Source organism: Tenrec ecaudatus, chromosome 11 (assembly GCF_050624435.1).
Source record: "Tenrec ecaudatus isolate mTenEca1 chromosome 11, mTenEca1.hap1, whole genome shotgun sequence".
In the NCBI taxonomy this organism is placed as follows: domain Eukaryota; kingdom Metazoa; phylum Chordata; class Mammalia; order Afrosoricida; family Tenrecidae; genus Tenrec; species Tenrec ecaudatus.
The window spans coordinates 89937419-89964141 of record NC_134540.1 but is presented as its reverse complement, the minus strand read 5'-3'; the positions used below and the strand labels follow the sequence as shown (position 1 = coordinate 89964141).

The 26723-nt window shown below is 41.4% G+C and overlaps 2 pseudogenes; both read left to right on the top strand.

Moving 5' to 3' along the window:
- The first annotated feature begins 8649 nt into the window (after nt 1–8649).
- LOC142460822 (ubiquitin-conjugating enzyme E2 variant 1-like) lies at nt 8650–15372 on the top strand (annotated as a pseudogene).
- Nucleotides 15373–16889: 1517 nt separating this feature from the next.
- On the top strand, nt 16890–17484 carry LOC142461009 (homeobox protein NANOG-like; annotated as a pseudogene).
- The last annotated feature ends 9239 nt before the right edge of the window (nt 17485–26723 follow it).

Genomic DNA, 26723 nt, shown 5'->3' with positions numbered 1-26723 from the left:
GAAGCAGACCTCCTCCAGACCCACCTGGAGGAGCCCCTAAAAGTGCTCTCTTTAATGCTCTTGTATGGACATTGGAAAATGTAAATGCCCATGGAGAGATATATACCATGTCTATTAAGAGGGGTTGTTTTTTAACACTGTGTTGCAATCCAGTGAAGGCTGCCAGTTGTGTTAGGTTCCATTGAGTTGACTCCGGCCCATGGCGACCCTATGCACAACAGAAGGAAACACTGCACGGTCCTGTACTATCCTCACACTTGTCCCGATCCCTGAGCCCGTTGATGCAGCCATGGTGGCAATCCATCCCAAGGCCTTTCTCTTTTCACTGCTTTCTGCTTTACCAAACATCATGGCATTCTCCAAGGACTGGTCACTCCTGACATGTCTAAAGTATGTAAGAGGAAGTCCTGCCATCCTTGCCTCCAAGGAGCACTCTGGCCATCCTTCTTCCACTACAGACCAGTTTGTCCTTTGAGCAGTCCGCGTTACTTTGAATTTTCTTCTCCAGCACCACAATTCACGTGCATCAGTTCGTCTACAGTCTCCTCTATTCGATGTCCAAATTTCACATCCATATGCAAAGGAAAATACCATGGCTGCGGTCCAGAGCAATACTCTAAAGGTCTCCTGCAGCAGATTTACCGAATGCAACACATCTCTTGATCTCTTGACTGCCGCTTCCATGAGCATTGATTGTGGACCCGTGAGACAAAATCCTTGACATCTTCAACCTTTTCTTCATTTATCATGTCACCTATTGGTCCAGTTGTCAGGATTTTGGTTTTCCTTACATTGAGTTTTAATCCACACCGAAGGCTACCATCCTTGATCTTCGTCATCAAGTGCTTCAATTTCATCAAGCAAGGCGAATTATCTGCATACCACGAGTTGTTAATAAGCCTTCCTCTGATCTTGAGGCTGTACTCTTCTTCATATGATCCAGCTTCTCTGATGCTCTAAATGCGCAGCATATAAATGGAATAAGTAGGGTGAGAGGATACAGTCCAGACGCACACCTTTCCTGGTTTTGAACCATGCACTATTCCCCTGTTCTGTCCACACAGCTGCCTCTTTATCCGTGTACAAGTTCACGAGCACATACAAACACAAGTAGACATCATTCTGGTATTCTTTACTTCGAGCCAAGCTACATCTGACATCAACAATGATAGCCATTGTTGCACGTCCTCTTCTGAATCCACCCTGAACTTCGGGCAGCTCCCTGCCAAGGTACTGCTGTATTCATGCTGGATGACGGTAAGCGAAATGTTACTTGTGAGCTAGATGAATGATATCAGTTTATAGTCTAAGCATTCTGTTGGGTCACCTTTCTTTGGAATGGGCCTAAATATGATCTCTTCCAGTCAGTTGGCCAGGTAGCTGCCTTCCAAATGTCCTAGCATAGACAAGTGGCCCCTGCTCTCTTTTGGTTGCTGTCTGCTCAGTATGCTTTTGTCCAACCTCTGATTTTTAGTCTGTTCATGTCTTTGCTTGTGAGGTGTGTTTTGTGTAGGCAGCATATGGGTGGATTTTGCTTTCTTTTAAAAAAAATCATTTTTATTGGGGGCTCATACAACTCTTATCACACTCCCTACATCCATCCATTGTGTCAAGCACATTTGTATATTTGTTTCCATCATCATTCTCAAAACGTTTGCTTTCTACTTGAGCCCTTGGTATCAGCTCCTCATTTTTCCCTTCCCTCCTTGCACCCTCTCCCTCATGAAACCTTGTAATTTATTCATTATTATTATTTTGTCATATCTTACACATCCTACGTCTCCCTTCACCCACTTTTCTGTTGTCCATCCCCCAGGGAGGAAGTTATATGCAGATCCTTGTAATTGGATCCCCCTTTCCACCCCACCCTCCCTCCACCCTCCTCATATCACCACTCTCAGCACTGGTCCTGAAGGGATCACCTGTTCTGGATTCCCTGTTTCCAGTGTACACCCTCTGGTCTAGCCAGATTTGTAAGGTAGAATTGGGATCATGATAGGGGGTGGGGAAGGAGGAGGAAGCATTCAGGAGCTAGAGGAAAGTTGTATGTTTTATCATTGCTATACTGCACGTGACTGGCTTGTCTCCTCTCCACGACCCTTCTGTAAGGGGGTGTCCATTTGCCTGCAGATGGGTCTCGGGTCCCTAATCTGCATTCCCCCTATTCACAATGATTTTTCTGTTCTTTGATGCCTGATACCTGATCCCTTCGACACCTTGTGATCACACAGGCTGGTGTGCCGCTTCCATGTGGACTTTGTTGCTTCTTAGCTACATGACTGCTTGTTTATCTTCAAGCCTTAAGGTGCCAGATGCTATATCTTTTGACAGCCGGGCACCATCAGCTTTCTTCACCGTATTTACTTATGTACCCATTTTGTCTTCAGCGATCATGTTGGGAAGGTGAGCATCATGGAATGCCAGTTTAATAGAATAAAGTGTCCTTGCATTGAGGTAGTACTTGAGTGGAGGCCCAATGTCCATCTGCTACATTAATATTAAATCTATAAATATATGCACATTGATCTATTTCCCCATCCTCATATATAAATATATTTACATGTCTTTATTTAGACCTCTATAAATTCCCTTTGACTCCTAGTTCTTTCCTCTATTTCCTTTTACTTTCCTCTTGTCCTGCTATCATACTCAGCCTTCATTTGGGTTTCAGTAATTCCTCTCAATTACATTACCCTTGATCAAGCCCTACCAGCCCTCCTACACCCTCCTCAACACCGATTTGGATAACTTGCTGTTGCCTTGTCCCTGGGTTTATTAACACCACTTCCTTTCGCCCCACCTCTTCCTTTCCCGTGGCCCCTTGGAACCATCGGTCCTGTTGTTTTCTTCTCCAGATTGTTCATCCAGCCTACCTTATTTAGATAGACCTGTGGAGATAATAACATGCACAAAAATAAGACATAGCCAAAGAAAGCAACAAATGAAAACAAACATTGACACAAAAAGCCAATGACAAAACAACAACAAAGAAAAGCCTGTGGTTAGTTCAAGGACTGTTTTTGTGTGTCTTTGGGAGTGTTTTCTGGTTGAGTCTGATGGGGTGCCAAGCCCTGGCCCCAAAGTCTATATTTGGTATTCCCTGGGGACTTCGTCACTCTGTTCCCCTTGTTGTTCTGTTGCACGCCCTTAGTGTTTGCCTCAGTGTGGTGGGATCAGATCAGGCTGAATTCCCACACTTTGTCTCCAGTGTTGTCTCCTGTACGGCTATGGGTCAGTGAGGGATGTTGTGTCTCATAGTGGGGCCAGCCAGATGGTCCTCTCTGTGGGTTGGCTGCTCTGAGTGGGAATATTGTCTTCAAAGCTTGGTGGGCCAGGATGTGCTCCACACTCTCTTCCTCCCCCTTCATTTGCTCCTGTGTGCTCTGATCAGATATGTCCCTCTCCCTGAGCTGCTGCTTCAGTGCTGTCCTCAGAAATGAATTCTTTTGGGGGGGAGGGACAGGTGCCCTAGTAGTTGGGATTGGGGCCGGCCCCTCGGATTTTGTTTTCTTGTCCATTCTGTCTTAGTCATTGTCTGTCTCTTTACTGGTGCATTTAGTCCATTAGCATTCAGTGAAACTATTGATGTGTATGTATTGGTTACTGCCATTTTGCTGTATCTACGTGTGTGTTGTTAGTTTGTATGTGTATTGTGTTTAGTTTATTTGTTCTTCTGGTGCTTCCTTGCTTGGGGTCTTGCTCTGTGTGCTGGTTTTTGTGAGGAATTGTCTTGCATGTTGCTATGGTGTACGTTGTTTCGGGTTTGTGTGTTGCTGGTGTTTTGGCCATAGCACTTCATTGTATTTGTATTTTATGTGTATTTTTCTAGTCGTAGTCTTGTTTTTGTGAGTGGCATAAACCAGTGAGTGCTTTCAGGGCTTTTCCCCACTTTCTGAAACATTCCAGTGGGCATTTCACCAATTCCTGGAGCCTTGTTTTTAGCTAATGCATTCAGTGCTGTTTGAACTTCTTCCTGCAGCACCATTGGCTCTTGTTCAAATGCTACCTCCTGAAATAGTGGGCTGTTGACTCGTTCTTTTTGGTGCAGTGACTGTGTATTCTTTCCATCATCTCTTAATGCTTCTGACAGCATCCAATATGTTGCCTATAGAAAATTTCGGAATTATAATTCCAGGCTTGAATTTTTCCTTGAGTTCTTTCCGTTTCAGAGATGTTGAACATGTTCTTTCCTTTGCTATCCTAGTTCCAGGTCTTGCGATGAAGAAGGACTCAGCTCCCCACTTCGGAGTAGGAAGCCACTGCAAACCCTTATGAATAGCTTAAAATATTTCCAAATACTGAAAGCCTAAACAGAGGAAGGCTGCCATAGGAGACTTAATTCACAATGTTTCCACTGCTCTGCTCCCTGATATCTTAAACCAAAAGGTCAGCCTCTTTTCTGGTGACCCTTTGTTTTACCATGCCTAGTGTCCTCTTCTAGGGACCAGTGTCTCCTGATAAATATTCAACGTATGTGAGAAGAAATCTCGCCATCCTTGGTGCTAAGAAACATTCTTATTATACTTCTTCCAAGACAAATTTGTTCGGGTGCAGTATGTAGCATACTTTCTTGCAACATAGCATTGCTTCGTATGAATATACCATAATGTATTGACCTTTCTACTACTAAGGGACATTGAGCTGTTTCCAGTTTATGGTTAGTATGTGTGAATCTTGTATAGGTCTTTGGTGAATATATTTATGCATTACTTCTGGGTGAATATTTAGAAATAGAATTGCCTGGGCATGGTGAATGTGAAGCTTGAAGAAATATTGCCAATGAGTTTCCAAGAAGAATGTACCCACTGACCACTAGTAAAAGTTTTTGTTGCTCAACATTCTTATTAACACTTGGTATTGTGTTAGTATGGATACTTTAGAGAAACAAATCTACACACACTCATGTATTAAAAAAGAGTTTTATATAAAGGGTAAGTGCACATCAAGAAAACATCCCAACCCAGTGCTTCCCAAGCCCACAAGTCCAATATTAACCCATATGTACGACATCAACCCACAAAGTCCTCCTCCATCTTACAAAACACACAGTATGATGTAACAGCAGGGGGAATGCCAAATCAGTGAACGTGTAAGCATCTCAATGCTGGCAGGGGTCTCCATGTGGCTGCTCCAGCACCCAGGGCTGCATCGGGATAGTTGGATAGGTCTACGCGGTTTCTCCTTGGGGATGTCTTGCAGGAAGTGAGCCTTGCCAGCTGAAGCACGGAACTGGCTAAGGCAGGTGCACCCTGGTCCGACCATCACAAAGCAAGAGACCCCAGAACTAGAAAAGGCAAGGCTCATGGAGCCATTTATCTCTCCGCTTCAATTAATTCCACATGTGTTTATCAGACAGGTTGGCACAATAAACTAACTACCTCAGGTATCATAAGTCTACTTTTCCATTTTGTGAAAAGTATACTTTTCCATTTTTCAAAGTCTTCACACAGTCTGACTGTAGCCAGGTTCTAGGAAGAACATACTTAATAATAACTGTGTAGTGCATTCGCCACACAAAATGTCCTACTGGCTACCTTAAGACTTTTCACATTTGTTAGTGTTAGTTGCTTTGAGTCAACTCTACCTTGTGATGACACTGTGTGTCCAGTGTTAAACTCTTCCATAGGATTTTTTTCTTTATTTTCTTCCCTCCTTTAGTTGCCTCCTCTACCCTAACCTCCCTGCAACCATCAAAGACTGTTCCTTTTAGTGTAAAAATAAATACTTTCTCTTAATTCTTTTTCTAAGAGTGGTCTCATACAGCAAGCTTTTGACTTTATGGACTTGACTAATTTTGCTGAGCAGTGTCTCCTCCAGGCTATGAGGTGTGTGACAGTTTCATCCTTGTTCTTTAAAGATGTATCAAATTCCATGTGTGTATCTAGCTATGTTTATTTGTCCATTCTCTCACAGAGGGCCTTTGGTTGTTTCCATCTTTTTGCTATTGCAAGTAATGCTGCAATACAAATGGGTGAATATATATATCTCCACTCCCCCCAAATGGATTTTTTTCAAAGCTATATATTTAAATTTTTTTACAAAATCACCTTTTCACCTTCACAGTACTCTACATCACACTCAATACATTTGTCAAATCTGTGATTCCATTCTTGGAAACATTTTCAAACTCATCTGTTTGGATGACGGAGAGCACCTCCCTCATTTTTTTTTCTTCACCTCTTCTACATTGTCAAATCACTCTCCTTTCATGTCCCTCTTCCATTCGCAGAAGCAAACAAAAAAAAGTCGTAGAGAGTAAGGTCAAGTGAGAAAGGGAAGTGGGGTAAGAGAGGCATACTGGGGTGGTTGTTTTTTTGCCAAAAACTGATACACTGAGATGGCGGTGTGAGCAGGTGCATTGTCATGGTGGCAAAATAAGTCTCCTGTCTGCCACAAGTCAGACCTTTTTTGTCATTAAATTTTGCTAAACTGAGCTCTGCAACAGTCCAGGAACATCCCCATCTCTTTAGTCGTCCATCATCAGTCTTTGAGCACAAGTGCACAAATTTGACGGCATTTTCATCTGTTCAGGAAGTAGATGGATGTCCAGAATGAGGATCAGCATTTTACCTTTTTTCGAAAGGAGAAAACCACTCATATACTTGAGTCATTCCCATAGTGCTGTCCTTCTCCACTGTGTTCAACATCACAACAGTTTCTGAAGCATTTTTCCTGACCAGGAAACAAAATTTCACCTGAACACTGTTCTCTAAAATTGACCATCACAAAAATGAAGTTTGAGCAAAACTGCTTTCATGAAAAAAATTCACTATGACCAGAGAGAAGCTTCCCAGGGGACGCCACTGAGTGCACTAACAGAGCAAATTGCTTGATGCTCACTTAGCGTGAAAAATGCGTACTATGACAGCTCTGCCAAGCAGAGCTTTTTTCTGTTTTTTTTTGGGGGGGGGAGCGGAGGGGAAAAGTAGAGGGGGATACCCTTTCGTATGTTCGTGTCTTGTTCTTTATTTCTTCGGAGTATACACAGTACCTAGTAGAGAGATTGCTGGGTCATATGGTATTTCTATTTGCATTTGTTAAGGATGCACCATACTGGTTTCAATGGTAGCTGTACAATTTTGCAGTCCCACCTATGTATGAGTTTTTCAATCTCTCCACTTTTTCTCCAGCATTTGTTATTTTCTCTTTTTATTGTGTTGTATTTTGCTTTTAGTGTCAGGTTGAGTGGTATCTCATCATTGTTCTAATTTGCAGTTCTCTTGTAGTTAGTGATTGTGATATCTCTTAATATAATTATTGGCTATCTGGATGTCTTCTTTGGTGAATTCTCTATTCATATCTTCTACCCATATTTTATTTGGATTATCCCTCGTGTCCCTAAAGAAAACACATTCTCCAAGTGCAGCGGGAGAATAGGAAATCCAAACTTTCTATCACTAATTCTCAGTGGTTCAGTGTTGGTAGTTGGTAGTACGAACTTTGACATTTTTTCAACGCTATTTTAAAATGAAATTAGAGAATGGTGAAGATATGCGAAGAGAAGATGCAAAGTTATTGGTGTGTATTTCTTATTGAAGTGTTGCAGTTTTCTATCCATTTTTTACATTAGCCTCTTCAGAGATGCATCATTGCCATTTTTTCCCTCCCAATCTGTGGGTTCTCTTTTCATGAGATTTTTTGCTCTACATAAATGACAGTTCTTGGAGGTTCCAGTTCTCTAATTTGTCTTTTATAGTGTGGATTTTTTTCATTCGGTTTAGTAGTGTGCTTATACCTTGTATAGGACCCTTAAGTTTCCGCTATTTTTTCATTAATGGTATTTATAGTTCTGGAGTTTACAATTAGGTCTTTAATCCATCTTGAGTTTGTTTTTTTTATACGGTGTGAAGTATGAGTCTGTTTCATTCTTTTGGAAATGAAGATCCAATTTTCCAGCACCATTTATTGGAGACTATTTAACACCCCCCCCCCCCCGCCCCATTCACTGTATTTCAGGCTTTTATTAAAAAAGTCAATGTCTTTAGGTATTTGACATTCCTTCTAGGGCCTCTATTCTGATATAAATATATCAGTTGCTGTACTAGTACCAAGCTGTTTTGACTCCCATGGCTATGTCATAGGTTTTGAAATAAGGGAGTGAGAGGCTGCCTATTTCATTTTTGTTTTCTAGTAGTGTTTTTGCTTATCTTGTTTCTTCCTTTTCCATATAAAGTTAATAATTAATTTTCCCATTTTTTGAAGAATAGCACTTGCATTTGGATCAAAATTTCATCATATTTATATATTGTTTTAAATTAGATTGACATTTTCACAATATTAGTTCCATGGAATTTTTAAGGTTGTGAATCCTCTGAAGCAGATTTTAAGGTCAGGTTTTCCAAGACACCACTGGGAAGATTTGAACTAACAACTTTATGACTAGTAGTCAAGTACTCAAATGTGTCGCCCAAGCCCACTTTCATTAAGTTGTTCCAACTCAGTGGCCCTAGACAGGGTTTCTAAATTAGAGGAGGCCTATTTATGATCAACGAGGGATGTGGTAGATAAAATTTTCATCTGTCATTCTTAGACATATGAAATTTATGTTGGGTTTAAATTGCTGAAGTGTTTGAATCCTAAACCCTACTAGCACCACTAAGAAAGCTTGCACTCAAAGTGCAGCATGAGACTATTTCTCATGCTAAGTCCATGACTAGTTCTCACTGGTCAGTGTGGGTAGTGGGAGTACCAACTTGAGCATTTTTTTCAACGCTATTTTAAAATGCAATCAGAAAATAGAAAAGATGTGGGAAGGAGAGGTGCAAAGGTTAATAGTGCATAAGTAAGTAGGAGTGATTTTGCTTTTTCCTCAGCCTTTGTGATGAGAAGTGTGAACACAAGAAGAAAATGTAAATGTGGAGGCTGCGTGTTCTCCTCAAGGCCAGGTTCATTTAATGAGCTTTGAAAAAAAAGTATAGACACTTCCTAAGTGAGCAGAATAATTAAATTCACTCTTCTTTGAATACAAATGAAAAATACCTTTTCTGGACTTAGGGAGACAATTTTTTATTACACATATCACCATATATCATAGATAACATATGTGTTATCTATGTTCTTTGTGCAAAGATAAGTAAATCTCCTCAGTCTTCTGAAAAGAGCCCCTCTCTGTCACTGGCTACTCCTATCCTCGCCTTTACCTTTGCCTTCCAGTTCAGGTTTAGGGAAGTGGAACATAATGAAATAATTCGGTCCTTTGAATGACAAAATAACAGTAGTGAGTCATCAGAGGTTATAGGCTGGTTTTGGAAGGAAAAGCCACAATTACCCATATTCTTTTAAACATTTTTATATTTTGAATTGGCTGAAGGTTTACAGAGCAGATCATCAGTCTTACATTCAACTGTCCATACACATTTTGGTTCAGAACCCTCAGTATAATATTACTCATCCTCTTTCCTCCCTGTAGGTCCTATCTCTAAATCCTCCATTTCCTCCCAACTCATATGAACATTGTCCTTGAATAAATGCTGCCCCTGTCTCCTCTAATGGTCAATTGTTGGAAGTTGTGTACAAGTCAATAGTGTTATTATTATGCTTCGAGACCCCTTGTGTTGTTTGGCTGAAATTTGAGCTATAGGGGTGAGTTCGCTTTTAGGCCCAGAGGGTGATCGTAGTCTCAGAGGTTCAGCCAGATTCTGTCCCTTCCGCAAACCTGGACTCTTTCATGACTGAGATTCGTTCCACAACTTTCACCTATTCTATTAAGGACCTTCTACTGTGATCCCTTTTAGAGAAGTTGATAGTGGTAGCCGGGTACCATTTAGTTCTTGAGGTCTCCGGGTCCTGGAGTCTGATGGTCTTGGGGTCCATTAGTCTATTGAAGTCGTTGTTTCCATGAGTTTTCAACTGTCATCACCATTCTTTTCCCCAGACAGGGTAAAATCAATGGTTGTGCTTAGATGACCGCTCATGAACTTTTAATATCTCAGTCAATACTCACCAAAGTAGGATGTAGACTCTGTGAACTGTATTATGCCAATTGATCTCCGTGCCACCCAAGACTATGGTGCTGAGTTCCCAAACCCAGCATTTCATTCCCCCAAGGTGCCTGGTTATGTCCAAGAATTTTCCTTGACTTGGCATGCTGTATGCTCCACCAAATCCATGCATGTAGTGGCAACAAAGGTAAATACCCATGTACCAATAGCCTCTGCCAACCCTATTTATATATGTGAATACACCCACTCTCCTTCCCACACTGACACGTTTATCCACGTGTCTGCTTACAGATCATTGCTATTGCAGGCGTGGGTGGATAGCAGCATTTCTCTGTTACCATGAACCCTTACACTCCTCCCAGTCTTCCCGCATGTTCATCATTCTTTGCTAATCTCCCTCTTAATGGATACTGTCCTCCCCATCACCAAATTCTTGAAATCTCCATTGGGAAATTCTATAGCCACATTATTTCCTCTTTATACTTTGCAATTGTCTTTGTTACAAATTTATATCCGTGGATGCCTATTTTTAGTCTTGTCATTTTGCATATTTGGATTCTTCTAAACCTGGGGTATCATGTATGCTAATCTCAGGTTGTTGGCAGCCATTGTTGGTTCTCTGTCCAAATCATTTCTTTTACTATTTCTTGTCATGTTGTTTTGGCTTTTACAAAATGCTTACATTTTTGTTTATCTGGAAAGGTCCTAAGTTTGCCATCATATTTGAGGGACATTTTTTGCTGGGCATATAATTCTTGGTTGCCTCCCCCCCCCCCTTTCAAGTCTTTCATATGTCATCCCTTTATCTTCTATTCTGTATGGTTCTAATGAGAAATCAGGAGTTCAGATTACTGGTCCTCCTTTTAGGTAATTTTTCATTTTACTGAGTTGCTCTTTGGATTCTTTCCTTGTCTTTTGTTTTAGAAAATTTGGTTATGATCTGACATTGCTCTTTAATTTTAGGGCTAGCCTCATGAGTTTTGTTCAGCTCCCTGAAGGCATAGCTTCTGGTCTATCATGATATTAGGGCAGTTTTCTCACAAAACTCTGCAAATTTTCTCTGTGCTTTCTTTATGTGTTTCTTTCTGTTCTGGGATCCCAGGCACATGTGTTATTCCTTTTGATTGTGCCCCACCTAATTCATAGGCTTTCTTTACCAGTGTGTCAGGCAGCTGTACAGATGGACTGCTTCCTGCAGAAGTTAAAAATGGCCACACAGCATGAAACTAGCCAACAGTTCATCTGTTTCCTCTCCTGTTGCTCTTCTTCAGTTGTTCCTACTTGTTGGTATCCAATCCAGTTCTCTATCATCCTTTCCTCTGAAGCATAGAGTCCCAAAGAGTCAGCTATATTTCATTCAGTCTTCTATTATATAGGATCTTTGTTATAGAGGATCTGTGTACCGTGCCTACCTAGTCCACCATCTTGCTGGAAGTCTTAACTATTTGCTCTTCTCCAGCTATATTGTGCCTAGCAGTCATGTTTACAGGAGTGCCGGCTTAAAGGTAGGGATGCACCATAGACTTGCTGACCTATTTGGACCAGGTTATACTACATTCTGCCTAAATTAGCTGATTAGACATAGATCATGGTTTGGGGAACCAAAATAAGAATTTTCCTATCTTAAAAAAAAATCTAATTGCAATGAATGATTCTTGGTGTACATTATGGATTGAATTATGTTCCCAAAAATATGTGTTGGAATTATAAACACCTGTCAAAATAATCCCATTATAAATGTTGTGTTACCAAGATTGTATCAGTCTAATGTATGTCCTAAACCTAACCACTTATGAGCTATAAGAAGTTTCCTAGGCATATTGGCAGAAAGCACAAATAGGGAACGATTACTAATACACCACATGTAGATTAAAAAGGACCTGAGAAAGAAAAAGAAGGTTAACCCATGGTTGGCAGAAAGGAAAAGCCTTCCCCTAGAGTTGATACCCAGAATCCTCCTAAACTGTAAAAAAAAAAATCTATTCTTTACAGTAGCCCATTTGTGGTATTTCTGTTATAGTAACACTAGATAACAAAGACGGCTTGTTAGATGGTCATTTGGCTGGCCATCAGCATATATTCTAGAGGATACCCAAAGAACATTGGAATTTTTACCCCCAAAGCTATGTATTTGAATTTTTTACAAAAAAAAAAACAAACAAAACAAAACGTATCACCTTCAAAGTACTCTCCAATACACATAATATATTCATCAAATCTGTGATTTCATTCTTGGAAACGTTTTCCAAACTCATCTGTTTGGATGACTGGCGGCACTTCCCTCATTTTTTCTTCACCTCTTCTATATTGTCAAATTGCTGTCCTTTCATGTCCCTCTGCATTTTCAGAAACAAAAAGAAGTCACAAGGAGTGAGATCAGGTGAGTAAGCTGTGTGGGGCAAGGAAGGCATGCTGTTTTTTGGCCAAAACTGTTGCACTGAGATGGCTACATGAATAGGTGCATTGTCATGGTAGCAAAACCAGTCCACCGTCTGCCACAAATCAGGTCTTTTTTGTCACACACGTTATGAAATCTTTTCAAAAATTCTAAATTTAATGCTTGATTAACAGTCTGAGCTGGTGGAACCACCTCCAAATGCACTATCCCCCTCACATAAAAAACCAAATGAGCATCACCTTGATCTTTGATTTCACTTGACAACCCGTTTTTGGGCAAGGTGATGATGGCATCTTCCACTGGCTTGTTTAATGTTTGCTTTCCGGGTCATAAGAGTAGCACCACGTCTCATCACTAGTAATGATCTCAGGGGAAAGGCTGCGTCGCTGTGGAGCTGTCCTTCAAACCATGGCATGCTTCCCCTCAACAAGTCGGTAAGAACCCGAGGCACAAATTTTGCAGCTACCCTTCTCATTCCCAAATCTTTTGTTAAAATTCGCTGAACTGAGCTCCAGGATGATCCAGATAGCTTCCCCATCTCTTCATTGGTCCATAGTTGGTCTTTGAGCACAAGTGCATGAATTTTGCCTACATTTTTGCCCATTTGGGAAGCTGACAGACATCCAGAATGAGGCTTGTTATCAATTGACATTTCACCTCTTTTTTTAATAACATTTCATTGGGGGAGGGGCTCTTACAACTCTTTTTACAATCCATACATCAATTGCATCAGACATATTAGTACATATATTGCCCGTGTTCTTTTCTAGAGATTTACTTTCTTTCCTTTTTTAAAAAAATCATTTTATCGGGGGCTCGTACAATTCTTATCACAATCCATGACACATCCATTGTGTCAAGCACATTTTTACATTTGTTGCGATCATCATTCTCAAAATATTTGTCCATTGAACCGCTTTTGAAACAAGAAAACCACTTGCACACTTGAGTCTTTCCCATAGCACTGTCCTTGTAAGCTGTGTTCAACATCACAACAGTTTATGGGGCATTTTTCCCGAGCAGGAAACAATTTCACAACTGCATACTGTTCTCTTATATTGAGGTTCAAGCAAAACTGCTGTTATGAAAAAAAATCCACTGTGGCCAGGGAGAACCTTCCTAGGAGATGCCACTGAGTGCACTAGCTGAGGGCACATTGTTCAATGTTCACCTAGCTGGGGAAAACTATGCATGCTACAAAAGCTCTGTCCAGCGGAGATTTTTTTCAGAGGTTTATTTTGAGGGGTGGTGAGAGGTAGCCCCTCATATATTCTCAAGTGGATTTTATAGTTACTTAGACTGGACCCAGAATGACTGAGTTTTACACAAAGCTTCTGATTAAAAATGATTTATTCATCCCAGGAGCCATTTTTCAACAACTCAAAAGGCAACTATACACTTGGACTTCTCCAAATGGAGTACATGTAAATTAAGTTGACCAGATTCACGATGTGAGGTCCAACCTCATGACTGAAAGGGTCCTGAGGGCTGGCTGTGTAGTTGAGGGAAAATAGACAGACAATTCATGCAAGGGTTCACCTTTCCAGAATTCAGGAACAAGAAAAAGAGCAAATGCATTCCCCCACAGACTTATATAATCTTGCGTATGTGATCCCTGTCAATCACACACATAACAAGGTGGGCAGTATCTTAATCTTAGATGTTCCTGAGCTCATTGGGGGAATAACCCAAGACTAGTATTGGGGGCAGATTTGACATACTGGATACTAATGAAAGAAGACTGAACGAGCTATGGGATATCAATAATATCACACATGAAGAAAGAAAGTGGTCATTAAAAATATAGAAAAGGAAGAAAAGGCAAAGTGGATGTCAGAAGAGACTTTGAAACTTGCTCTTACGGGTACAGTAGCTAAGGCGAGTGGAAGGAATAATAATGTAAAGCTGAACAGAAAATTTCAAAGGGAAATTTGAGAATGTAAAGCAAAATATTAAAAAGGAAATGTGCAAAAATCTAGAGTTAGAAAACCAAAAAGGAAGGATACACTCAGCATATCTCAAATTAAAAGTACCAAAGAAAATATCTATCTCTCAAATTGCGATAATGAACAATTCTGCGGACAAAATATTGAATGACACAGGAAGTATCCAAAGAAGATGGGAAGAATGCACAATCACTGTCCCAAAATGAACTAGTTGACGCTCAACCATCTCAAGAAGTAATATATGATTGAGAACTAATGGACTGAAAGAAGTTCAAGCCACACACGGAAGGCATTAGCTAAAACCAAGGCTCAGGAATTAATGGTGTACCATTTGAAACGTTTCAACAAGCTCGTGAAGTACTGCGATTATTCAGTCATTTGTATCAAGAAATTTGGAAGACATCTACTTGGCTAACCAAGGGGAACTGATCCATGTTTATTTCACTTAAAAAGAAAGATAACCCAACAGAATAATGTCTCTAAAGTGGATCAGAGACACGTGTAAACCACATATAAATGGATTTTGAGTCCATACTTCATCGTACGCTCTAATCTAAGAACAATGAGTTGTAATGGCATGGTTCTACTTTATACTGCCTTCAAATAGAAATCATTGAAGATCTGGGTGCTATAGCAAAGTGTGCTGAAGAAATGAGATGGTGCTGGGCTGTCAGAAAGAATAGTGTCTGGGGTCCTTAAAAACTTGTCTTAAAACAAGAAGCCTGGGGTGAAGAAGGGGCCGGCCTTCCAGCAACAGCAACGCAAGATGGCAGCCACCACGGGCTCAGACAATTTACGAAAACCGTATATACAGCCTTAAAATAGAATGTGGACCTAAATACCCAGAAGCACCCCCCTTTGCAAGATTTGTAACAAAAATTAATATGAATGGAGTTAATAGTTCTAATGGAGTGGTGGACCCCCGAGCCATATCATGCTAGCAAAATGGCAGAATTCCTACAGCATCAAAGTTGTCCTGCAAGAGCTCCGGCACCTACTGATGTCTAAAGAAAACATGAAACTCCCTCAGCCGCCCGAAGGACAGTGTTACAGCAATTAATCACCAAGAGAAACCACAGGCCCTCCCCTCCCCCACTCGATTTAAGCAGTCTTCATTTTCCACAGTAGTACATTTTTAAGATAACGTCTTGTAGACCTCAAAGTACTAGACAGGAAGCTCCCATTCAAGGGCAAGTTATCTTAAGACACTGTACATGATACTAATGTTTTGTCCATTTGAAATATATAAGTTGTGCTCTAACAAATCCTCCAGTCAAGTGTAAAAAACAAAAAACAAAACAAGAAGCCTTCTAAGTAAGGTGTCAGTTAAGTCCACAGGGAAGAAGCACACCGGCCTGTGTAATCCAAGGACTGTAAATAGTAAAACCCAAATCTGCAGGAGGAAATGGTATCAGAGCTTAAATTTCAAACTCCTTGTTTGGAAAAGGCTGTGTATAGGAGTGGCAACCCAAACTCCATTTGCAGGGTCCCCCTGTGGATTAGGGTTGTGGAGATTCCCCTCTAACGGGTAGACAGGGATGTGAATAGCCGTACTATCAGACAGAATGCATTGGAAAATGGATTAATGCAGATGTAGTTAGGTTGAAATTTAACACCTTACCATTTGATCTCCCACTTGGCCCATTTTAAATTTGTTCTAGTTTTTATTATTTTCTATTTTCTTTTCCATTGAGGATCCACAATCAATGCTCATGGAAGCAGCAGTAAGAGATCAAATAATGCCATGCATTTGGGCAACTCTGCATATGGATAGAGAGTATACACACACACATACTCTTGTGAGGAGTTATAGTCTTGGAAACCCATAGGTGCAGTTCTGCTCTGTCCCATAAGGTCATGATGAATCACAAATTGCTCGATGGCAGGGAGTTTAATAGAGAGAGAGCAATAGTAAATCTGCTACTTGACCAACTGACATGAAGAGATCTGTATTTGTACCCATTCCAAAGAAAGGTGCCCATGGATTCCTCAAACTGTGGAACACTGTCACTGAGATCACATGCAAGTAAAATCCCAGTGCACATCAGCCAACAGTGGTTGCAGCCGTGCATTGACAGGGAGCTGCCAGACGTTCAGACTGGACTCAGAAGAGGACATGGAACAAGGAATGTCATGGCTGATGTCAGATGGATCTCAGCTCAAAGGAGAGAACACCAGAAGGATGGCTGTTTGTGTTTCCGTGCAGAGGCATTTGAATGTGTGGACCATAGTAAACTATGGAAAACGTTGAGAAAAGGGAATTCCAGAATACTTCCTTGTGCTCATGTGGAACCTGTACATAGACTAAGAGGCAATTGTGCAAACAGAATCAGGGAATAGTGCGTGATTTAAAATCAGGAAAAGTGTGTGACAGGGTTGTATCCTCTCACCATAGTTGTTCAAGCTGTATGTTGAGCAAATCATCAGAGAAACTGGCTTATATAAAGAATGGATATATCTTCTCCCTCCAGCCTTCTCAAAGCTTCAGATTCTAGAGACTCATCACCAATAACTATGATGGTGGTGGTTGGGGGGGGGGGGTGTACATCCTTGCAAATGCCACCTGCTGAAGCACCTATTCAGAGTCTCCGTCTCTCCTGTTCCATGGACCTGCTTCCTCAGGATAGCCCCTGTTCTTCCATAAATCCCAAAGCACAACTTCCAGATTCTGGAGAGAACAGCCCAGTGGAGCTGGAAAGTAAGTGCCGGGGCAAGAAGCAGAAGGTCTGGCCTGTGTTCTCTCAGACCCATCTGTGCATGCTCCAAGATGGATGTCAGAAACAGAAATGCCTCAGCCTCTAGCACATGCCAGAGCTTTCTGAAGTCCTGAATCTTAGCTACAAACAGGTCAAGACCTGGTTCCAGAACTAGAAAATGAAACGTAAGAGATGGCAGAAAACCACCAACTGGTCAAAGAATAACCAACGTGTGACCCAAGTCCACCCACAGAGGACCGGGGCCTCTGCTTCCTCCCACCAAGAATGCGGAACCTTCTGGAAACCTTCCCCTGTGGAGTAGTCAGAGTTGGCACAGCCAGAGTTGGGAGAGTCAGGCTTGGAGCAACCAGACCTGAAACAGCACCCAGGTGTGGAATAGTCAGACATGGTGCACCCAAGCCTGGGAGCACGATTCTGGAACAGTCAGTCCTAACTGCCGAGAGGGATTCCTGCTGACCATCAAACTTTTATCTGTGATCTGAAGGCTGTACAAAATTAAGGTTTCTTTTTAAATGGGACCATAAACAAACTATCTGAAAATGTGTGAAGATAGACATATAGCTCCATGCCTATCTGGGCAGTGACTGACTGCATAACCTCCTTTTTTGTAGGACTTCTTGTTTTAGAACTCTTTTGCCGCCATAGCCTTGTTTTCCTTGTTCCTGTCGTATGGTGGGTTGAAAATGTGGTTACTATTTAACCAAAGACTCAATAATAGCCTCCTGACATTTTACCTTGTTTTTTTTTTCTGGACAGCCTGATAAAAGATATCCCTGCCTATAAATAACTATATATAATACTACATTTAATATCTTTAGGATCTAGCCCTAAGAATCGGAGCTAAAAGCACAAAGATGTGTGGTGACAGATTATTTGTAATTTATAAGGTTGAGAGTCTGGTTACAAAACAATTTAGGAGTGGCAGAAGTTAAGCCATAAAAGAGCTGCATTGATGTCCTGTGCCCTTCTGCTCTATTTGAACAATAAACTCTGGCTTGGTGCTTATTTGTATTCTGCTATTTTGTATTTTGCTGCATTGTAGTAATAACAGTACCAGTATGATTGGCTGACTTTCAAATATTGGCACAAACAAATAAAAGGAAATCCATTTTACTGCTATAGCTGTCTCGGCCCTATAATTTTACTCAAGTTCTATGAGTGAAACTTTACTAAATAGAATCTTTTGCTTTTATTTGATGTAGAAGCCTATTCTGGAATTCACCTTTTCTACTTACTGTATCATCGATGCTTTCTTGTATCATTATATCTCCTCCTCCTCAATGGCTTCGTAGTGTCAGAAGGGGTTCTGGTGGTACAATGGTTGCAGAGTGGCTGTGAGGTTGGTTGGGCCCCACCAACAGCTCAGTGGGGCCTCAAAAACGGGGGGAAATTGGGGGAAGCCCCTGGGGTTATTCTTACTCTGTTCTGACGGGGTTTCTATGAGTTGAATGGATGGACCCACAAGCACCGATGTTATGTACTGCAGGTGTACCACAGCCTTCCCTGCTTGATACACAATTAGGTGGGTTTTTGTTTCAGATGTTTACTACTAAAAATAGTGCTATTACATCCTTGCTATTCTTTAAACAAAAGTTAGGTGTGTGTGTGTGTGTGTGTGTGTATTTTAAGACAAATGTGGCATCAGGGTTGGAGGAAGGCTTCTTAACAACCTGAGATATGCAGATGACACAAACTTGCTGGCTGAAAGTGAGAAGGAATTGACTCATTTGCTAATGAAGATCCACAATTTCAGCCTGCAGGGTGGAAAATGACTCACTGTACAGAAGACCGCCATCTGCACAAATGGACCAACAGGTAACATAATGATCAAAGGAGGAAAGGTTGGAGTTGTCAAGGATTATGTCTTGCTTGGTCCATATAGAGAGAGCAGTCACGAGATCAAAAGATGTGTTGCCTTAGTAAATCTGCTGCACACGATCTCTTTAGAGCATTGAAGAGCCGGCATATGACTTTGAGGACTAAGGTACAGCTGCCCCAAACCACGGTATTTTCCATTGCCTCTTGTGCGTGTGAAAGTCGGACATTGAATGAGGAAGACTGAAGAAGAATCAATGCATTTGCATTGTGGTGCTGGAGAAGAATACTGAAAATACTATATAGACTGTTGAACAAGTAAGGTCAGAGTTCTCCTTAGAGGCAAGGATGGCAGGACTTCATCTTACATACCTTGGACATGTCGTCAGCGAGACCAGTCCCTGGAGAGTGGCATTGCGTTTGGTAAAGTGAAGGGGCAGTGAAAAAGAAGGCCCTCAAAGAGATAGATTGACAGTGTGACGGCAACAATGGGCTCAAGCAGGGGCACAATTGTGAGGATAGGACAGGACTGTGCAGTGTTTTGTTGTGTTCTGCACAGGGCTGCTATGGGTCAGAACCAACTCAGTGACACCTAACAACAGCAAGGAGATTATATATATATATATATATATATATATATATATATATATATATATATATATATATATATATATATATATATATATATATCCTTGTTTGCTCCAAACAAGATGAAATCTTTAACAATGCCAATCTCTTTCCAATTCTCATGATGTTACCTATGGGTTCGGTTGTGAAGATTTTGGTTTTTTACACTGAGTCTTGATCCATATTGAAGGCTGCAATCCTTGATCTTCATCAGCAAGTATTCCTCACTTTTAGCTAGCAAAGTGTGGCCTCTGCATATCAAAGATTGTTGATAAGCCTTCCTCTAAACTAGATGACACATTCTTCTTCATATAATCCAGCTTCTCTGATGATTTGCTCAACATGCAGATTGAATAAGTATAGTGAGAGGATACAACTCTGATGCACACCTTTCCTGATTTTAGACCAGCCACCATCCCCTTGTTCTGTTTGAATGATCGCCTCTTGGTTCATGTACAGGTTCCACAGGAGCACAATGCAGTGTTCAGGAATTTCCATTCTTCCCAATGTTACCTAGAGTTAGTGATGATCCACAGAGTTTAATACCTTTGCATAATCAATAAAATGCAAATACATATTTTTGTATTATTCCGTATTTTAAGTCAAGATCCATCTGACACCAGCAATGGTATCTCTTGTTCCACATCCTCTTATGAATCTGGCTTGAATTTCTGGTGGTTCCTTGTCAATGTACTGCTGCAACCACTGTTTAGTGTTCTTGAGAGAAATTTTACTTGCCTGTGATATTGTTTAATAATTTCCACCTTTCTTTGGAATGAGTACAATTATGGATCTCTTCCAGTTGGTTGTCCAGGTAACTGTCTTACAAATTTCCTGGCATAGACTAGTGATTCATCAGTGTGTTAAAACGTTTCTATTGGTATACTGTCAATTCTTGGAGCCTCGATTCTTGCTAATGCCTTCAGTGTAGCTTAGACGTCTTCCTTCGGTTCATCAGTTCTTGAGCGTATGCTCTCTCTTGAAAGGGTTAAATGTCGACCACTTTTGTATATAGTGACTCTTGTGTGTTCCCTCCATCTCCTTTTACTGCTTCCTGCATCGCTCCATATTTTGCTCATAGAATATTTTAGTATCGCAAGCTGTGGCTTGAATTTCAGGTTGATGTATGCTGAGCGCGTCCTTCCCATTTGGTTTCCCAACTCTATGTCTTTGCACAATTCAGTACTGGGTCCTCTCAAGCTTCCCTTTGAGATTTCCTGTTCAGATCTTTCATCTTATCATTTCTTCCATTTGCTTCAGCTAGTTTATGATTAAGAACAACTTTCAGTCTCTTTCAACATCCACGTTGATATTTTCTTTCTTTCCTGTATACCTAAACTATGGATGTAAATAGATAGATGGTTTTGATTCTTTAGAAAGCCCACTAGGTTTGATTCTCTAGAAAACCCAGTCTAGAACACAATTCCATGAATACAAAAGCAAATCTAAAAGTACATCTCACATCCCCTCCTCCTCAAATGTAAAAGAGATAGAATAGATGGAACAATATTTTGAAGACACTGGCCATCAAGCAATGAAGTGCTCCCAGAGGAACAGATGGCCACAGTCTGATGCACAGAAACCCGAACGAGAGAGAGCTGTGCAGGAAGAGCCCTGTAGATTTGCGGAGGGTCATCTTCAGGTCTCCAGCCGAACACTGATCATCGCTTGCATGGGCGGAAACGACTCAAGGCCTGGGAAAGGACCACCCAAGAGGATGAGCGAGAACAAGCCTGGGAGTTCACATACACCCAAGTTCCCATGCCTGTCAGCTGGGGTGGAAAGTTTTATGAAGTGATTTTTCACTCTGACTGGCTCTCTTTTAAAATTAAAGACAGTTTAGAAGTCACCGCACTGGTGACCGAGAATGGAGAAAATATTAGTAAGTGACTGAAAACAGAGCAGGATGATATTTGGAGAGAAGTTTCGGTTCAAGGAAAGTCAGTTGATAGATGCTGATGAATAACCATGCTTAGATTAATTCTGCAGATTAATAATGTTGGGGTTTTTAATGTCCATTTTCTTACATTGTTGCCATTCCAATCATGTTTAGAGACGGAATCCAGTGGCCTTAGTGCCACCATCGCAATTCTGGTTTATTAACCGCTGCTGTCCCATGATCAATACCCCTTCAGCACTAATTTCCTATGTCAGCCGCCCATCTTCCCCTGGTGACCCCCAGTGAACTTTGGTCTGCATGCATTTAACTATTGTAGACATTTCATATCAGCAGGCTCAGACAAGATCTGTCATTTTGTATCTGCTTGCCTACCCCCCACTCAGCAAAATGTTCATAAGGTTCGTCTGTGTCACAACAGATTTCAGAACATTGCTTGGGGGCCTGAATAATATTGTTTTGCATAAATGCGGTACATTATCTTTATCTGCTTCTCTGTTGATGGACTCTTGGGTTGTTTCCACCTTTCGGTTACTATGAATATGCTGCTTTCAGCATTTATATACAAATATAAACCTGTGCTGTCTAGTCTTTGGACTCTAGAGTCTGGCCTTCTGGTGGTGCAGATGCCCTGGTGGTGCAGTGGGCTAAGTGTTAGACCAGCTAACCATTCAGTTGGGGGTCTGAACCCACCAGCTCTGAGGGGGACGGATGAAGCTGTCTGCTCCCATAAAGACCGATAGCCTCTGAACCCTAGATTCACTATAAGTCATCACATTGATAGCGGTGAGGTTGGCGGGGGGCAGGGGGAGGGCTATGCTCATGTGTGTTTATTCCATTTGAAAGGTCACGCGCATGCTGAGTTTATTGGAAAGCTGCAAGGGAGCTCCTTGGAGCCCCACGTCAGAGAGTGCCCCCTGTTAGGGAGCAGAAACAGAGCCTAGACAGCTAGTAGAACCCAGGCAGACACTTGGCCCACCTTTAAGGGAGCAGGCCCTTCTGTCTCTCACCTATCCCCTTGTAGATGCTTTACCGACACCGCTGTCAATCCTTGGAGCAACTCTAAAGGAAAGCAGACCATGCACTTGAACATGGAACAGCATCGGACAATTACTTCACAGGTTTGCGTGGTAGCATGATGGAATGCAGAGTTCATCAATGCTGGCCCTTTCACTCCCTCCCCTCCCACCCACCCACTCACACTTTATCCCCCTCCTTCATTAAACTAACCCATGGTCATCCATTACTTTGAACATATACCGTGTATATTCAAGTACAAGCTGACCCGAATATCAGCCGAAGCACCTAATTTTACCACAAAAACAGCATTAAAAATGTGCTGAAAAACTAGGTTTATACACAAGTATATATGGTAATTAAGACGGAGAAAAATATTTTCATGAATAGTAGTGTTTCAAGAAAGAATCTTGATGGCACAGTGGGTTATGTAATTTGGGCTGAGAACTGTCAGGTCAACCATTCAAACCCACCAGCCACTCCATGAGAGGAAGATGAGGCTTTCTGCTCCCATAAAGATTTAGCCTCAAAATACCACAGGGGCAGTTCGACTCAGTCTGCAGGTTTGCTACGAGTCAGCGCGGACACGATGGCAGCAAGTCAGGTTTGGTTTGAGTGTTCCAAGACAGGACTTAGAGGAGCACTAGCCGACCTCAAAGCAGCCTCTCCACCTCTCTCCCATCTTGGGGCTCCCTACTGGGTCTCCCGCACCACCACCCCTTTCTCCTCCTCCTCCGGAATGACCTTGGAGCACAAGGTGCAGAGCTGGATCCAAGCCAGACACAAAGGAAAGTGACATTCTATCATGCCACAGGGAAAGTACAAATCCAAATAGATCAATTGGTGCAACAAAGGAAAGCAAAGGAGGCAAGAATGAAAGCTCTCGACACTTGCTGGATCCGCTTCCATGTGTCAAAAGCAGCCCAGATGATAGCCAGACGCCATCACAAGCCACCATTTGCCAGGCTCCACTTGAGAAAGCAGGCTCATGCATTCTGCAGGAGAGCAAAGCATGGAAACGACAGAATTTGAAGCAGAAGAGAGTGCCGAAAGTGGCTCTTGCCACAATACTGTAAGTGAGATTGAGTGACAGTAAGGAGAACACTTTGCACTTTCTGTGGGATGTGTCTTTCTGGGAGAGACCAGTTTCCGATCATTGGGATGGAAATCATCTAAAGGGCAAGCGTTTCTTTCCAGAACACAGGTGGGCCTTTCGGTGTTGCAGCAAGACAAGACGCAAAAGTGCAGGGAGATGTGCACCTGCTTCAAAAGAGCCGTTTTACAAAATGATGCTGAACTGATTGTCGGAGGCTGGGAAGGGCAGGGAGAGCCCAAGCCCATCTGCAGAGGATCTGGGCAGATTAAGCCACTGGAAGATCCCCTGTGGCCACAGGCAAGGGTCTCTATCAGATAGATATCATAGTAACTTGATTATGCTGGATGAAACGTAATACTTGGTCAGTCGACCTCCCTCTTGAACCAACCTGAATTTGTTCCAGGTGCAAGTATCGCTTGCTTGTTCCATGACAAAAATCTCCTCCCTGGCTTTTAAAATATCGATGGTGGTCTTTTCTCTCTTACGCATTATTCCTGTTATTATCTTATATGGTTATTATTTATCCTTACCGCTTTATTTTGGTCTTGTCGTTTGTTGTCTCTGTTGGGTTTTGCAATTTGTGAAGCACAGAGGAGTAGATGCATAGAGATAAGAACTGGTGCAAGGGGTGTAGGGAGTGCAGGGGGAGGGTGGGAAATAGGGAGGGCGAGGGGATTTAGGGAGCAAATAATAAATACAGAGTGGGGAGGTAGCACTAGAACTGGTTGTGATTATACAAACCATTTAAAAAGCGATTTAACCGTGGAAGTATATGAGTGTGTATATAGTGAATACTATATCAAGAAAACCATGGGGGGTGGAATAAAAGAAACTAAACTTGACCATGGTTATCATAGGTGAAGGAGAATGGGTTGTCACATAGGGGCATTTGTGTCAATGGTGGTGGGATAATTGGAAAAGGCTATCAACAGTGGCTGTGCAGCACAAAGAGGCTAATCAACGACACTGAATCATGCAAGGAGAAATTGTGGAATTGGAGAATGTTCTGTTGTGTATATTTATGCCAAATTAGAAAAAATAATAATTGCATGAATAACAATAACTACAAGAAACAAGAAAATGTTCTAGAATTGAATATGATAATTGTCCAACTCTTCTTTTTTAAAAATCATTTTATTAAGGGTTTGTACAACTCTGATCAAAATCCATACATACATCCATGTGTCAAGCACATTTGTACATTTGCTGCCATTGTCATTCTCAAAACATTTTCCTTCTATTTTAACCCTTAGTATCAGCTCCTCATTTTCTCCCTCCCTCCCCCACCATTCCTCCCTTCATAAACACTTGATAATTTATAAATCATTATTATTTTTTCATGTCTTACACTAATCAATGTCTCCCTTCAGCTACTTTTCTGTTTCCATCCCTCTGGGAGGGGATTATATATAGATCATTGAGACTGGTTACCCCTTTCTCCCCAACCTTTCCCTTACCCTCCTGGTATCGCTACTCTCATTATTGGTCCTGAGGGGTTTATCTGTCCTGGGTTCCCTGTGTTTCCAGCTCTGATCTGTACCCGTGTAAAACTCTTTTTGATATGATTGAAATATTGAATTATTGATGAGTAGATAAAGTGCTAATAAAACTGTTTTTTTTAATGATGATCAATTGAAAGAAAATCCTGTGTCATGGGTGGTTTACTCATTGGCAAGAACGCTCGCTGGTTTTGCTGCCAGCAGTTTGTCATTACTGTTACAGATACGATATCCGAATTTGTGCCCTAAGCAATGAATGTAGAGGGAGATACGTCCTAACTTTCCCTGACTGGCTAATATCGTACATGGTGGAGGGTATGGAAGGATAGTCTATGTTCTTGGAGGAAATTATAAGTTGGGAATTTGAGACGATGGGGGACCTGTGTCTCATTTGCTCTTGGCCAATGGTTGCCACCCTTGTCAGCACATGTGAATCATCCAGGGAGCTTGAACTGGGGGTCATAAGGGGTAGAAACAGAACCTGAGAGCAGACACCCAGGAGGCATCCAAAGAGCAGTTAGGTTGCCCAGCAAAGCAAAAAACATCAACCACAAGACGGAGGCTGCGCACAATCACTGATGCTGGACCTATTGCTCTGATAGAAACAGGGAAGAAAATATGCAGTTTGCTTGATACCGCATTGAATTTTGCTAAACAGATCGTACATTCCATGGCCACACGAAAGGTGAATCTCCATTGAATCAAGGAATTTTCTTGAAATGGTTGAGAGGCTCTCAAAATAAGATCCAGTAACACCACCGAAAGAACACCTTATGAGATTGAAGTGGAACGCAGGTAAATTCAAAGTAGCCACTGCTTACCTCTCATTGTATCAGACTGAGTTTTTAAGCGCCCTGGGAAGTTATGGGGAGAGGCTTGTCACGGACGTCATGTCCACAAAATACTTTGGGGGTCCTGTTTGACACACAGCTGACATATCACATCCTGACCAGAATCTTCAATGACTGCATATGTAGAAATCAATAACAGGGAAGTTGAAGTGAAAGAAGTCTTTCTAACCTTTCCCCCTTAAAAGGTAATAAAACTGCTGGCCTCGGTTCTGACATTCTTAAAAATGGAACAATTAATCAACCAAATAAGACCACAGGACATAGTTTATCCAAAAATCAAAATTTGGAAGGCAGGAAAGGTGGGTGAATGGGAACAAGGGATTCATGGAGTACGTGGGATGAACGCTATTACCTTCAAAAGATTGTAAATCATGTGACAAAACAAAATGTGTATAAATTATTAAATGAGTAACTGATGTTCTCTGTAAACATCCACCAAAACAACAATAAATGTTTTCAAATGTATATATGATTTATTTTGGTAATATTAAAATACTGATTTTTTTTTAAAGGCTAAAAGAGAGATGAGGCAATGCTATGCTTTGGAACTTCAAAAGAGAACAATAAAGCCTAAGTCATAAGTGGAAGAGAAAGTAATTTAGAATCTTAAAAGTTAAGCTGATGAATATGCATAATAGCATCCTAAAGAATTCATAGGTTGAATTTTGCCATCAACAATGGATGTATAGGAAGCTATGTCCTAACATACCCCGGCTGGCTAATAATCCTATGTGGTGGAGGGTAGAGAAGAGTTGAAGATGGTCTCATTTTCCCTAGACCAGTGGTTTCCACGTGTGTGAGCACATTTGAATCGTCTGGGGAGCTTTTAACAATCCCAAAGGCCACATCCTGGACTTTTGGAATGAAACTCTCTAGGGATGGGACACTGGCTTCAGAATTTTCCAAAGTTTCTTGGCTA